Genomic DNA, 16820 nt, shown 5'->3' with positions numbered 1-16820 from the left:
CAAGTCCTGTGGCTCATCAGGTAGGACTCAATGGATAGGTCAGCAAGGGAATTGCTGTTAACTACCTCCCATAGCCTTGTTTTCCTTAGAGTAGGCCCTTTTAGTTAAGATACCTTTAGGTATGCTAGTTATGTACAGCTCCATCCTGTTTTCTGCATAAGGCACAACCCTATGTTACTAGAGAGTGGGAATAGAATAATTAAAGAGCTCTGGACTGGTAGCCAGGATTTCTGAGTTCTATTCCCAGAGGTTCAACTATGGAGGAAAGTAAACTTAGACAATTGGTCCCTGGATTGCACTAATGGTTCGAACCTGACTACTAACCTAAATGTTGGAGTTTGAATCCACCTAGCTAACCAGAAGGTAGGTGGCTCAAACTCACCAGTTGATAGTGGGAAAAAGATAAGACAATCTACTTCAGCAGAGATTTACAGCCTTGGAAACCCAATGGGGGTCTTTATGAGATGGAATGGACAGTAGTGGGTTTGTTTTTTTCATTAGCAGAACCATGAAATAAAGACCTGGTGATCTGTTTTCATAAGATCACAGTCAAAAAACAAAACAAAAAAACCTTCAAGAGTAGTTCTACATGGGATTGCCATGAGTCAGAATCAACTCAACCACAATGGATTTGGTTTTCATTTTTTAACTGTGGACAAGACATATATCTTTATCAGATTTTAAACTTTTCAGCAATACAATGAGAGGGATGGACTAGATGATCCTTTAAACCCATCTGGATCCAGGGTGTTATGATCTTAAGACATCTTTCCAAAGAATGAAAATGAAGCAGAAAACACCCACCTATTCCTGCCCATGCATGTGTTTCATTATTACTGTCTTTATAGATCCAAGGAGACTATTGAACCTCAAAGACCCACAGAAAAGAAATTGGTTTTCCTTCCTACATAAGTTTGAGGAGTTTTGGTAGTGTAGTGCCTAAGGCACTTAACTGCTAACCAGAAGGCTGGTAGTTCAAACCCACCAGCCACTTCTCGAAAGGAAGGTGGGGCAATCTACTTCCATAATGTTACTGCTTCGGAAACCCAAGGAGGGGTTGCTATGAGTCGAGTCTGACTCTATGGCACATAACAACAACAACACATAAGCTTAAATCTATTAATTCAGAGACCTGTTTTGTGAATGCTGTGTTATGTGTCAGTTTGGCTAGGCTGAATTCCCGTAATTCTCAGAATTTTCTTTCTTACATGATCCCCATTAGAGTGAGTCCCAAGAGACATTCTTGTGCAAAATTTGCAGGGTAGACATGAAGCAGCAGCCATTTTTTAGCTCACATATGTCGCCATTTATGTGCTCATTGGCATGGGTCAGCAGCTAGACCTAACAGTGCTCCACATTCCCCTGGATCACCCTTCAGTTTCTCAGACTCCTGGTTCCTGGTGTGTATTTAGCTCCAGGACAAAGGGTGCCAACATCTTCTGTACCCATACCATCAAGGTCAGAGAAAATGACAACAGACAGAGATTTCAGGAATTCCTAATGGCCTTGCACTCATGCTCAAGAGTTCCAGCTTGTCCTTATTTTCCTCTACTTGACATCTATTTCTCTTCCACTCTGCCTGGCCAAGGCCTGGCACAGCTAGAAAAGCAATTGGTTTACAGTGACTGCTTACCCAGCTCAAGTGATGACTTAAGGGCAAATGCTTGTAACAAATCTTTTAATATGTTGTTACATACTTCTTATTGGTTCTTGTGGTCCAGAAGGCTGGCAGTTCAAACTGACCAGCCACTCCTGAAGGAAGATTGGGCAACTTACTTCCATAGAGATATTGCCTTGGAAACCCAAGGAGGGGTCACTATGAGTTGGGAACAGCTATATGTAAATACAGAACTTGGATTTTATTTTGAACCTCATAGAAAATTATTGAAGTGTTTTGAGCCAGGGAATAAAATGACTGAATTTAAGTTTTAAAAAGCTCATTTCAAGTAGCATAGTGCCTAAGGCACTTGACTGATAACCAGAAGGCTAGCAGTTCAAACCCACCAGCCACTCCTCAGAAAGAGGGTTAGGCAATACTACTTCTGTAGTGATACTGCCTCAGAAACCCAAGGAGGGGCACTATGAGTCGGGGCCGACTCGACGGTGTATAACAACAACAACAACATGAAACATTTTCTGTAGGGGGAAATCTATCGATGGTGTCTTGAACTAGCATTTTAGTTGTGAAGGAAGTGAGATAAAATTGGATCCAGAAAATATTTTGAAGGTATAGAAGGAAGAACATAACAATGGTTGCATATGAAGCTTAAGAAAAAGAGCACACTCCAGGATGACTCCTAGATTTTGACCTGAGGAAAAGGATGTCTGTTAATGACTTTTTGCTAAGATGAGGAACAGGTTTGGATGACAGGGGAAATCAAGAGTTCTATTTTGAAACATAGTAAGATTCTGATGGCTTTCAGATATGCAAGTAGAGATGTCAAATAAGTAGTAAGATATACTCACAAAGACTCACATCTTGAAAGACCCAGATTCAATTCAATTCAAATATTCCAATCAAATATTTAGTTTAAAATATCTTTGCAATATGAACAGATTAAAGCTTTTGTGTTTGCATTTTTTGGATACATTGATCTGAGATCATGAAGCCTCATTTCCATGAGACTTCATATCAAGTAGAGGCTAAGGATTTAGATCTACTTACTTAGATCTTCTTAAGGGAGCTCTAGTGGCATAGTGCCTAAGACATTTGACCACTAACCTGAAGGCTGGTGGTTCAAACCCACCAGCCACTCCTTGGAAGGAATGTTGGGCAATCTACTTCTGTAGTGATACTGCCTAAGCACCCAAGGAGGGGTTGCTATGAGTCGGATCTGACTTGAGGGCACATAACAACAACAACAATTGGTTTAGGAGCTCTGGTAGCGCAGTGCCTAAGGCACTTGACTGCTAAACAGAAGGCAGTTCAAATCCACCAGCCACTCCTTGGAAGGAAGGTTGGGCAATCTACTTCCGTAGTGATACTGCCTCGGAAACCCAAAGAGGGGTCTCTATGAGTCGGGTCCAACGCAATGGCACATAACAACACAACACTTAGATCTTCTTAGGAAAAATATGGCCATTCCATCAGTATTTGTTTGTTTTCTCACCTTCTTATCTATATGAAGTACACATATCACAAAATAAATGAAATCATCAGAATACATTTTATCTTACCCTTATAAGTGACTCTAAGCAGCCTCTCTCTTCTCTCTAGGGGTCCAAGTCTTGCTGGTCTTTAAAGACAAATTTAAGTTTCACATCAGGCATCAAATCTCACCTCCTCCAGAAATATCCTCCTTGTCTTAAGCTGGGCTGTCTAGAGGAGCAAAACTAATGATGTGTGTGTGTGTATATATGTACACACACAGAGATATTTATTCCAGGGAAATGGCTCATAGAGTTGTGGAGGCTGGCAAGTCACAAATCCATGTGTTAGGTATCAAGCTGAAGATTTCACCTGATTTTCATGGATGTGGGGGCTGACAAACCCAAAAGCAGTGAGTCAGATGGCAGGCTACTGGCTCACAGGGCTGTGGAAGCTGGTGAATGCAAAACTTTGCAGGTCAAATAGCAGGCTGCTGGCTCATGTTCCAAGAATCAGAGGTCAGAGGACGATGAGTCAGATGCAGGATTAAGAGATAGAACTTTACTACAACAGCTATGTATATTGGGTGCAGAGCACACCCTCAAACTCCCCTTTCAGCTAATTGGTTACTAACATTAGAACACAAAATGGAGGATGATTACATAATATCTACCAAACCACTGAAAATCATGGCCTAGCCAAGTCAATACATAACCTTAACCATTACATTCTCACCACTATCTCTTTGCTCACATTTCCCCTGGTACCAAGAGTCAATGACACATAATTTAATACATAATTACTCTTGAATGTCTTCATAGTGTTATTCTTGCTTCTTCCAATAACTTGAAGGTGAATGTCATACCTATTTCTCTCAAGTCACCCACTGTGGAAAACTATGAGGAGATATTCTCTAAATCTATTTCATTTTCCTCTTAGACGCACAGGTAGACTGCACATCCATCTTCCTTGCAGTCTATCTCACCATTAACTGAACAGTGGCCAATGAAAAATAGACAGAAGCTGTTTACAACCCCATTAAAATCTCCCAAATGATCTTCCCTCTCTCTGTCTTGGCTGGGTACTGATTCCCAAGGTGACCGTGGAAGACACATATTGAAGGTGACAACATTTCTGTCACTCTAGGTCCCTGAATGACTGCATGGAGCAGAGCCTAAGCCACTAATTGGACATTTAATGATGAGGAAATAGGTTCTACTATGTTAAGTCACTAAAATTTGGGAATTTCTCTTTCATAGCAACTAGCACCTACTTTAACTAATATCCTAAGCCTAAAACAGGCTTAAGAAGACTTCATTTGTAAGATTGTTAGAGCCTGTCAAATAAGTGCTATTTTTTGTCAAACAGGTAAAACTACCTGCTCAAATCACACAGTTAATAACAGTAGAGAGGGGGCTGTCTGAGTTTAAATTCTATGCTCTTCACCATTGCCTTATATTGAATGTCTGGTATCACTGATAATTAATGCCCTGGTAACAAGAGCAGCATTACGTTAGGGATGAGTAACACAGACAAGGAAAATTTCTGATGTAAATTTCAGCAAACTAATGAGGAGAGTGAGAAGTAGCTTGAGTGAGCTATGCAGAGGAGGAGGGGAAGAAAACACAAACAAACAGACAAATGGATAGAACCATAAGGCCTCTTTTCCTGAACGCTTTAGCACACATGATTAACTGCCATTGGCTGTAAACAGTTCCTCGTGTTCTGATTAATTATAAGGCAAGGCCTACACATCAGGATATATACAGCAAGGCCTCCAACATTTCATTCCAAATGCCTAACACAACATGAAAACCTCTACATAATTGAAGACTGGGAAGAAAAATGTAAGAAATAAGTTAATAGACAGGCAGTAAAACTTCTGAAAATTGAAGGAGAATCAAACCAAAATGTACTTCTTAAGCACAAGTTAATAAAATGAATATATATGAATATATATAACAATTCCTTGTTAATTGCCTTCACCAAGATTTCAAATCGGTGTATCTCAAACAGAAGAAACAAATGGGATAAAATCTCCTCAAAACAGCAAAACTTAATCTTGAAAATAAATTTTATAAATGCCCTGTTATTTATATATTAGAATGTATTCATATGCTATAAATGCATGATACTATGCAATGAGTAATACAACTTAATTAGTTAGTGTGAGATACAGATAAAGCAAAAGCCATCACTTCATGTATTTAGAAGCCTTTTTTGCATTACTCCAGGAAAACATTACTGAAAAGATTGATCTTATTTCCAGCTCAGACCATCTGACTTACAAATCTAAGTCACTGTCCACAGGAAGAGCTGAATGAAAACTGTAGATCCTTCATTATTTCCCCTGGCCATGTAAAAGTAACTCAAAATTTATAATCATGATACCTTTATTTCACATTGCAATTTTTAAATCTCTTTCTTTATCCATTATGTAATTTGGCCTCTAAATAACCTACAGATAAAGATTTTTCATAACTATCATTATCTTTATTCAACATAAGAGAAAGAGCAGATTTTGAGAATTTAAGTCATTTCCCAAAGGCTATGTTGTCAGTGAGGGAAAGAGCTAGTTTCTGAACCTATGTCTTATAACTGAAACCCAGAGCTTTTTCCACTAAGACATCTCTGCCATGATAACTAACATTCCTATAACAAGTAACATTTTACAAAGCATAGAGGCAACTTAGATAGATAAATTTGTCTCAAATAACAAATGTGGAAACAGAGACTCTAAAAGTTAAATGATTTGTCTAAGAACTCCTGACTAGTTTGAAAATGAATAAAACTGGATTCAAATCAAGGAGTCTTGACTTTTAAGTCCAGTCCTCTTTTCATTATAGCACTACCACTAATAGATCAAAGGTAATGTCACATTTGCTGATGTTAGATGGATATTGGCTGAAAGCAGAGAATAGCAAAAAGATGTTTGTGTTTTATTGACTAAGAAAAGTCATTAGACTGTGTGGATAATAACAAATTATGGATAACGTTGCAAAAAATGTCAATTCCTGAACACTTAATTATGTTCATGAAGAAACTGCACACACACCAAGAAGCAGTTGTTCTAACAGAACAAAGGAATACTGCATGGTTGAAATCAGGGAAGCCATGTGTTAGGGTTGTATCCTTTCACTATATTTATTCAATCTGTATACTGAGTAAATAATCCAAGATATGGGGCTATATGAAGGAGAATAAGGCAACAGGATTAGAGGAAGAGTCATTAACCACCTGCGATATGCACATGGCACAAATTTGCTTGCTAACAATGAAGTTGATTTGAAGCACTTACAGATGAAGATCAAAGACTATAGTCTTCAGCATGAATTACATTTCAACATAAAGGAAACAAAAATCCTCACAACTGGACTTATAAGCAGTATTATGATAAATTGAGAAAAGATTGAAACTGTCAAGGATTTCATTTTACTTGGGTCCACAATCAATACCCATGGAAGCAGCAGTAAAGAAATCAAATGGCATATTGCACTAGACAAATCTGCTGCAAAAGACTTCTTTAAAGTGTTCAAAAGCAGATATGTCACTTTAAGGACTAAGTTGCACCTAACCCAAGCCATGGCATTTTCAATTGCTTCATATGCATGCAAAAACTGGACAATGAATAAGGAAGACAGAAGAATTGATGATGCCTTTGAATTACAGTTGGTGAAAAAAATGAGATATACCATGGACTGCCAGAAGAACAAACAAATCTGGAAGAATATAGCTAGAATGCTCCTTAGATGTGAAGACGGCAAGACTTGTCTCATGTGTTATCAAGAGGGACAAGTCCGTGGAGAAGGGCATTGTACTCAGTAAAGCAGGGGGTAGGCAAAAAAGAGAGAGGAAATATCTTAATGAGATGGATTGACACAGTGGCTACAACAATGGACTCAAACATAGCAATGATTGTGAGGATAGCACAGGACTGGGCAGTGTTTTATTCTGTTGTACACAGAGTTGCTATGAGTTGGAACCAACTCAGTAGAACCTAGCAACAACAACCATGTCACATTCACAGAGATACCCAAAGTTTGGAGTTAGAACCAGGCTGAAATTCTAGGTCCACCATGTGCCATGAGCAAGGTAGCTAAACTCTCTGCAGGTCAGTTCCCCCATCTGTCTCTTGCTGGATGGTTGCCTTCACAGGATCTTCAAACTCAACGTGATTGAACTTAACTTGTGAGTTCTGCTGTGCCTTCTAAATTGATGCTATATTAACGTTGCTCTCTTTGTGGTTACTACATGAATCTACCCAGGTGAGTAAGTGACAAACTGGCTCTCCCTGCTCCTTCACCTCACATAGGAAACCAGTCACCAATTCCACACACTACCTACCTCCCAAACACATATTTTCACTGCTTCTCTACTCTTTATATCCTTCATATCTATTCTCAGTTTTGCAAAAAACAAACAAATAAACAAAAAAAGTCTTATCTAATTGCATCATTTCTCTGCCCAAAATCCTATAACATTTCACTTTACTCAGGCAAAGACCAAAGTCCCCTACATGATGCACATGACACTGCCTGACACGAACTCTGCCATCTTTCCCAGCCTTTTATCCCTCACATTTCTCCTTCTTTCCCTCTTCTCTGAACTGGACACTGTGCTGCAAACATTATGTTCATTATTTCATTTAATTCTCACAAATTCCACCAAAGCATACAGGAGTATTCTATAGCCAGCCCATTTGCTTAACCCCTCTCTACTATATTGTTTTTTATATATAATAAGGAAAGTTGAATAAATATATTTTGAACTATTGAGCTTTTCTTCTTTGGTTTTTATCTTCAAGCTTAATCACTTATTACTGTAAACTCATATACTGTTAAAAACAATTATTACAATTATTATCTAATCAAAGTAGATTTGCAGAGTTTAGCTTTCCCACGCAAAACATGAGACTTTTGAAATCTGAACACGTTTGCAGAATAACAAACTTAATTACTAATGATAATAAGAAAAACATACTTGCCTACAAATTTATGAATTAAAATCCAACTCCCAAGCTTTCAGATTGTTCTTTTTCACTAGAGATGTTAAATTGGATTTGTTCTTTATCAGTGAGCAGTATACATATGTATCTGCATATACATCTAATATTGTGAACTTCAGTAAAATTTAGCAAGACTGTTTCCTTGTCTTTCTATTAGCTTTTCCTTTTTTTCAGTGTAGAAGTAGAAGTGATAAATGACTAGTTCTATATTTTTCACAAAACTTTCAAACATATAAGGAGTTTGGTACTTCAGAGTTCACCCTTTGCTGGATAATTCAAGCAATGGAATTAAAATTTGGGTTGGCCCAGTCTGGGATAACCTTTCAACCAAAGTACTGCTTGGCAACTAACATACATTTTCCAAGTTTTTTGGAAACTGTCAGGGGATGGGTGGCAGAGAGGAGAAGAATATATATGGTGGAGCTAGGTGATCCAATTACAGTTACTTTAAAATATGAGAAATTTATAACTTACATTTAGGGGAGAAAAAGTGAATGTTGTTTTCCCAGTAAAGTACACAAACATTAAAGTTTAAGGTAACCAATGTGGATCAAAATGAGCTTTGGTTTGTTTTTTTCCCTTGTAGATAGACCTGTGTGAGTTAAAATAGAAAAGCAAATTGCTGTAATAATGACTAAATAAACAAGCAAAATGCTATAATAATCACCACATGCCTGTATACCTCTAAATTTTATTATTTATGCAATTATAATTACTTTGTTTGGATGAAATGAAGCGTACTATTAAATCAAATTACTGAATCATTGGGAGAATTTTCCCAGGATGGTTTGTTTGCTGAAAACAAATGGCAGCATAATAACGGTGGTCTTTGTTGTTCAATTAAACTTCCTACTTGACTAGTGGGTATCCACATGGTGCCAAGAAATAGAAGTACTTATACTTGCTGGGGTTGTGCAGAAAGAGAATCACCTAGTAGAAACAAGGGCAGCAAGACCCCTCTTCTCAGTTGAGTCTTCATGCTCAAGCACATTAAGGATACGGAAAAAGTCTTTTCACAAGGGTACTTTAGAGACTCTCAATAAATTCTTGTTTTTTTAAAAAAATCACTTAAACAAAAAGAAACTTAATTTAGAAGATTCCTTTGAAATGTTGAAAGAGAGAAACAAGAACTCTTTTATTCATCAGTTAATTATGTGGGCTAGACAAAATTAAGTCAAGGCCTAGATTATGAGATTGAGGTTCCTCATCCCCAAATTTCGAAGCTGTGTAAACAGTCTTCATTCCTAACTAAGTGGAAGGAAAGAAACCACACATACTGCTGCAATTCAAAGAATGAATAGGAAAATAATGCAGCGGTTGGGAGTGATTATATGTTCTGATATATTAAAATAACACACTTATAACCCATGCTTTCTTCTATGTGAAATTTATTAATATAACAAGTAACTTGTGAAGTCAAATAATGGAATGTTAAAATTCCTGCCTGTTATCAGACAAAATTACATGAGATCAGTACCTGAAATTGACTGCATGTCTGTTGTGAGGCAGACACTGGACTAGGTATATTTAATCCTTGAAGAGGAAAAAAAAAAAAAAAATATATATATATATATATATATATATATATACACATACATGGGGACAATGGGTATTCATATTAAGTTCAATTTACAAATACAGAAAAAAATTAAAATGAAATTGTTTAAGTAACTTGCCAATGAATGCACATCTAGAAAAGCTCAAGCTTAGATCAAAACCTGGATCTTCCAAATTTCGAAATTTAAAATTCCATATGTTCTACTTCACTATACCTGACAAAACAAAATAACAGGGAGAGAGAAACTTATATTAAAAGGATGACATATCCAGTTTCTATTATTCCTTCTGATTTTCACTTGTCTAAGGCACTTGACTGCTAACCAGTAGGCCGGAGGTTCAAATCCACCAGCTACCCCTCAGAAGGAAGGATGGGCAATCTACTTCCGTAGTGATACTGCCTTGGCAACCCAAGGAGGGGTCGCTATGAGTCAGGGCCAACTCGACAGCACATAACAATAACAACAACAATCCTACCCTCTGGTAGTGTAGTGCTTAAGGCATTTGACTGTTAACCAGAAGGCTAGCGGTTCAAACCCACCACCCACTCCTCAGAAGGAAGGTTGTGCAAACTACTTCCATAGTGATACCGCCTGGAAAACCCAAGGAGGGGTCTCTATGAATGGGATCCAATTCACCGGCAGTGAGTTTGGTTTTTGGTTTGGAATCCTACCCTTGGCCTGCAAACTAACATGTTGTTGTTGTTGTTGTTATGTACCGTCGAGTCGGCCCCGAACTCATAGCAACCCCTCCTTGGGTTTCCGAGGCAGTATCACTACGGAAGTAGGATTGCCCAACCTTCCTTCCGAGGAGTGGCTGGTGGGTTGCAAACCAACATAGTCCCACACAAAGTGTGTGTGTGTGTGTGTGTGTGTCTGTGTAAATACTTGTCAACCAATGGAAAGAATGGAAATTTCAGCTGTTCTCGTCCACTAGTAGAGCCCGCCAACCTTGCTTAGCAACCCCACCTGAGTTAGCTGAGGTGCAGTGTTCATGCCTTTGGATTATACCTCCCTTGTTCATCAACATGTTGCTACTGAGACCTCAGAACAATACATTTCATCTCAAGTTGCAAGTGGTTGCATATTTCACTTCAAGCAAACAACAAAAGACAAAGATGGCACACTACCACATCCTCAGCCTTGCTATTATCTCTGAACCTTTTGCCCCCTGCTTTTCCTTGAAAGGGATCAGGTTTTAAAGCCTGGAAATTCAAAGTCACTGCTGCAATGCCAAGGACTGGCTATGTTTGTAGTAACTGAAGGTCCCCTCACACTATGCCAACAATTCCCCAGGGTAAACCAGGACTCTCCAGATGAAGCAATTTCTCCAGTCAGGTTTCCTTCACCCTAAAGCAGTGCTATTTCCTTTATTTTATTTTTTACCAAGTTTATCAACATTTGTCGTTTCATTTTCAACTGAGATTTGATGGCTCTTTAGTTACTGTTTGTTTTTGAAGTTGCAAATGTCACATCATTTTTATTTTTTTATGTGTCTTTAATGAAATATTGCCAGTCACATGGTGTTCTGTTATGCCTCCCTGTTTGTGTGTGGTGATGTGACCACTCTGACACTGCTGGAGTTACTCCTCAGCAGCTGCCCAGAGAACGATCCCTCAAAAAGCTACATTTACCCAGTCTTCATAATTCCCTTCAAGCTCATCATGTGCAAATACTTGCATGTTTTCCTTAACAGTGTTATTGATAAAATATATTTACAACAATCTAGGCTTTTGAAGGTTATTTCTTCAATAAAAATTTGCTGTTCCTCCTTCCTATCCTATTAAAGAAAATTCAGTTTTACATGGTATCAGTATATTTTTCTTTTCTTTTTTTTTTTTTTTTTCTTTTTTGAGAGATGGGGGCAGGAAAGGTCAACATGGAATAGTATTTTGCTTTGTGTTTTTACAACCATCTCATTATTGCTCCTCCCAGTCATGGCCTAACACACTGTAGCCTCTTCACCCTGTCTAATACTGGATGACACCCATAAATACGATTTATCCCAAACTACCCAGCAGTTATTTGCAAAAGAAGCAGCAAATGCTCTTCTTACCCCTATCTTCCTCTTCCTGGCCCCCACATGTGCATACAAGGAATTAATGTGGTTTTATAGGATCTCTATGAATCAGAATCAACTCAATGGCAATGGGTTTGGGTTTTTAATTGTTTTTGTTTGGTTGGATGTATAGTTGGTTTTAGTTTTATGTAATGTTGAGTCATCTTGCCTCTGTGACTTCACATATGGTGGAAAATTTGGACTCAACAATAATAAAATAATAATAACACATGTGTTCTTTACCTGTCACTGCCAATTTCTAATTAAGCTTCTTTCTCTATCCCTCCCAAGAGATAAGGCAAATCCTGTCATTTTTCCTCTTGGCTATGTCATATGCAACTTGATTTATGAGGACTGGCTTCTGCTAACTGAAAGCTAAGCACAAAAGTGTGGCAAAATCTAGTCAACAGCAATCATCATAATAGAAGGGAGCTTTAATTCTTGAGGGAGCTCTGGTGGCATAGTGCCTAAGGCATTTGACTGCTAACCAGAAGGCTGGTGGTTCAAACCCACCAGCCACTCCTCGGAAGGAAGGTTGCAAAATCTACTTCTGTACTGATACTGCCTCAGGAACCCAAGAAAGGGTCACTATGAGTCGCATCCAACTCGACAGCAGTAAGTTTGTTTTTTTTTGGGTTTTTAATTCTCAAAGGAGCTCTGAAGGTATAGTTCGAAGGAGCTCTGAAGGTATAGTGGTTAAGGCATTTGATTGCTAACCAGAAGTTTGGTGGTTTGAACCCACCAGCCGCTGCACAGAGAAAAGACAAAGCAGTCTGCTTCCATAAAGATTTACAGCCTTCAAAACCCAATGAGGGTCACTACGAGTCAGAATTGATAGAAGTGAGTTATTTTTGTTTTTTGTTTTTAATTTTTAGTGCAGCATGCATTGGCTATACAAGTTTACAAGACTATTAGTGTCATTTGGGCCCATATCAAGTCTGTAAATGTACCCTACTTATTGTCATACACAGTATCTGTGTACATGAGACCTGGGACTTAGAAATAATATAAAGAAAACAAAAATCCTCACAACTGGACCAATGAGCAGATCACAATAAATGGAGAGAAGATTGAGGTTGTCAAAGAATTCACGTTGCTTGGTTCTACAATCGATGCCAACGGAAGCAGCAGTCAGGACATTAGACAACATGTAGCATTGGGAAAGTCAACTGCGAAGGAACTGTATCAAGTGCTGAGGAGCAAGGATATCTCCTTGAGAAGTAAGCCATGATATTTCCAATCACTTCATATGCATGTGAGAGCTGGACCATGAATAAGGAAGACCGAAGAAGAGTTGATGCTTTTGAGTTGTGGTGCTGGCGGAGAATGCTGAAAGTACCATGGACTGCTAAAAGCACTAACAGATCTGTCCTGGAGGAAGTGCAGCCAGAATGCTCCTTGGAAGCAAGAATGGCCAGACTTCATCTCACTTATTTTGGCCAGGTTGTCAGAAGGGACCATTCCCTGGAGAAGGATGTCATGCTTGGTAGGGTGGAGGGTCGACCAAAGAGGGGGAGGCCTTCAACGAGATGGATTGACATGGTGGCTGCGATGATGGGCTCAAGTATAGCAGGGTTTGTGGGGCTGGCGCGGGATTGGGCAGTGTTTCATTCTGCTGTGCATGGGGTCACTATGAGTCGGAAACGACTCGACGGCACTTAACAACAACAACAGCAACATCTCTAAGTCTCCTATCACTACTGGAGATCTCTGCTGGCTGGCTCATACCAACGAACAATTCAAATATGTACATATGGAAGATTGCAAGGGTATTGTAACAATTCAGGCATGTTGTTGTTGTTATGTGCCATGGAATCGGACCCGACTCATAGCAACCCATCCTTAGGTTTCTGAGGCAGTATCACTATGGAAGTAGATTGCCGAAACTTGATTATTTTATTTTTTAAATCCCAGTTGTTCTCCCTCAGGTAGAAAAATCCATGTGTATAGAGGTGCATACAATAGTATGGAGATGTGATGACTTATCTCTACTAGTATCCATTCTTTGCTTTATGCATCTTTCAGCACATATATATTCAGTATTATGTCTCAGGTACTACATGCTAAGTGCTTAAAGATAAAATGGTGAGAAAGGAAGGAAAAAAGGGGAGTTGCTTCCGTATACACAGAACTTAAAAATTGATTGAGAGAAAAATATATTAATTTTTAAAGTCTACATTAACAAAATTACAATCTTGAAACATTAAAAAGAAAGAAAGAAAGAAAGAAAAACTCACTGCCAATGAGTCGATTCTGAGTCATAGGAACCTGCACGGGGTTTCCGAGGCTATACCTCTTTACAGAAAAAGACTGCCTCATCTTTCTTCTGTGGAGCAGCTGGTGGGTTTGATCCACTGACCTTTTGGTTATCAACCAAATACCCTACCCACTACAACACCAGAGCTCCTTACAAACTTGAAAGGTGCAATTAAATTAGAGCCACGCAGTGTTCAAAACAAGGATGATATTGAGAATTGACCTAATTTGATCAGGAAATGCTATGAAAGGTCTAAGGCTCTTTTTAACCCTTCTTATCAAATAAGACCACTATGTCTATCTTCAAATAACATCTGTGTACCTCTGTGAGGGCAAGTGTGTGCGTGTGTTTATGTGCATACATGACAGAGGAGTTCCCAGAGTTCAGTATTTTATCTGAACTCAAACTCAAATGAAGACCTCAAAGATGCACACCAATTAATATCTTTGGCTTTTCAATCATTATACCATAGTTTCCTCTTTTTATTTATTTATTTATTTTTAATAGAGCTGTCAGAGCTCTGAACTTTCTGAACTAGATAACCAGGCCTGTCCTCTGAGATGCCTCTGGATGGATTTAAATCAACCTTTCAACCAGTAGTCAAGTGCTTAACCATTTGAGCCACCCAGGTACTCAGTACCATATTTTTTTCAATTTTAGTGTTATTCATATCAGTAATTAAATAATTTGAAAGCAATTTCTGTCTTATCTTATGATCATCCAACTTTTCTTTTAAATATTGTTTGTGAAAGGAAAAGTGATTATAAGAAGATCAGCATGATACATACACACAGTGAAAGCACAATAAATGTTTGCTTCTGTTACTACTTTAGGGGTCTTAGGAGTAGGAAGTGACCCTTAGACATATCCCCAAGCTCTATGTTAACAGGAGTTCTCACAATTTGAATCACTAAGTTGGCTCATTAGTCATCACTGGGTTTCTGTAATATAATTTGGGGTAGGATTTTTGGAAGCCAGGATCCCCTCTAGACTGTCCTCTAGACTTTCTGAAGTCAACCTCTGTAGATATTGTTCTAGGAAAGTGCCATACAGGACAACATGAATTAAAATATCTGGCTTTCTCCATCTTTGAATGATTTTATTTTTTTTAATCTGAAATTATGTCCTCCTCCCTCTATCACCTAAAACTCTGCTTCTATTCTTTTATAATGAAGGCGTCTTCCTTCTCATACCAAATAAATGAATAAATAAAACTAGTTGCCATCCAATCAATTCCAATTCATGGCAACCACATGTTTTACAGAGTAGAACTGGTCCATAGTATTTTTCAAATATGCTTTCTTTAGGGAAGCAGATTGCCAGGCTTTTCTTTTGAGGTGCTGCTGATGGATTAGGAACACCAACCCTTACGTTAGTAAGTGAGTGAGTGCATACTATTTTGCACCACACACACACAGACACACCCCTCAGTAAGTGCTCTTAATTTATCTCTCTTTCAGATATCCTGGATGTTTTTGTAGATTTTAGAAGTTAAATCCCAAAATGATATTCACAGCATGATTTTGACAACATCAAAACTGCATGTGTATGAACCTGCAAACAGTAAGTGGGAACAGCTGATGTGTGAGATCATGAGAGATCCTTTTCCTTTAGAAAGCTTTTATTGTTGTATGTTAAGGATGCCTTTTGCACTTGAATGTAGAGTATATTTTATTATATTAAAATAGAGGTAAAAAGAAACATAACATGATTACATTACATTTTAAAGTGGTGATAGAAGGATAACTGTTCAATATTTCTAGAACAGCACTTTAGAGATATTTGTAGAATCTGAGAAATAACATAAGACACAAACACCTTTTAAAAAGTGTCATGAATTTTCCCACTCATCACACCTCACTGCATGTCTTTTAGAAGCTTCCAAGATAAGGAAACAAAAGTCCAGATTCACTGACCATAGATGGGACACCTGAACCATGGGGGATTGTTAAAATGGTATCTGCCCTGGAAAAGGTCTTTGAAATTTTTGGAATATCTGGAAACAAGATAGGCACAACTTATCTCATTCATATTTAAAAATATGACTGGATTAAATATCCAAAACACAAACAACACAATAAGGATGCAGGGAAAGAAGGGTGTCCCCAAAAACCTTAGTCTGGGATGACTCTGGAAAATATGCATACAGCAATTTGTTATATTCTAGAGATGGTGTTTCTCCTTGCTTTGAACCTAACTTTGCCTTTTAACAATAGGTAAATTTTTGCTAGGAGTGGTGAAAAATTTAGAAACAAGTTATGTCACCAAATTATACACAGAAAAATGATTGAAATGTTTTGTTACATAGATTTTTACCCAACAATTTTTTTTTAATTAAAATAAATAAATAAAATTTGTCTTATAATGTTATAACAATTCTGCTTGAGTTTTTGAACTGCTCCTACCTTAAGAATGATGCAACTATATGATTCGATTAACTAGGCACATCATTTTAAGCTGATTAGGCTAAAATGATATAATACTATAAATTCACTCTACTGAGCTATCATTTTCTAGGGAAATATGACTTTAAAAACTAAACATGCTCTATTATATGAGTACGAATTAAATTTAAAGAAAATTACCATTAATTAAAAATTGGCTAAACCAATGTTACTGGTAAATTAACACATAATTGGGCTGCATTTACCTTTTTGATATTTATGAAAAGAAATTGTTTAAAATATATAATAATAAATAACAACAAATAATAAAAAGATAAGGTACATATATGAATTTAGCATTTTTTTTAAATCCATTGTATTTCCTGCATTTCCTTTCTCAATTAATGGCAGAGACAAACATGAGATGCTAGTTATTCAGTCTTTCACATCACAACTATTTACTGTGCACTG

The sequence above is a fragment of the Orycteropus afer genome, unplaced genomic scaffold (genome assembly GCF_000298275.1).
Source record: "Orycteropus afer afer isolate SDZICR_OR568_19922 unplaced genomic scaffold, OryAfe1.0 scaffold00017, whole genome shotgun sequence".
Taxonomy (NCBI): domain Eukaryota; kingdom Metazoa; phylum Chordata; class Mammalia; order Tubulidentata; family Orycteropodidae; genus Orycteropus; species Orycteropus afer.
Note: the sequence above shows the minus strand (reverse complement) of the source record.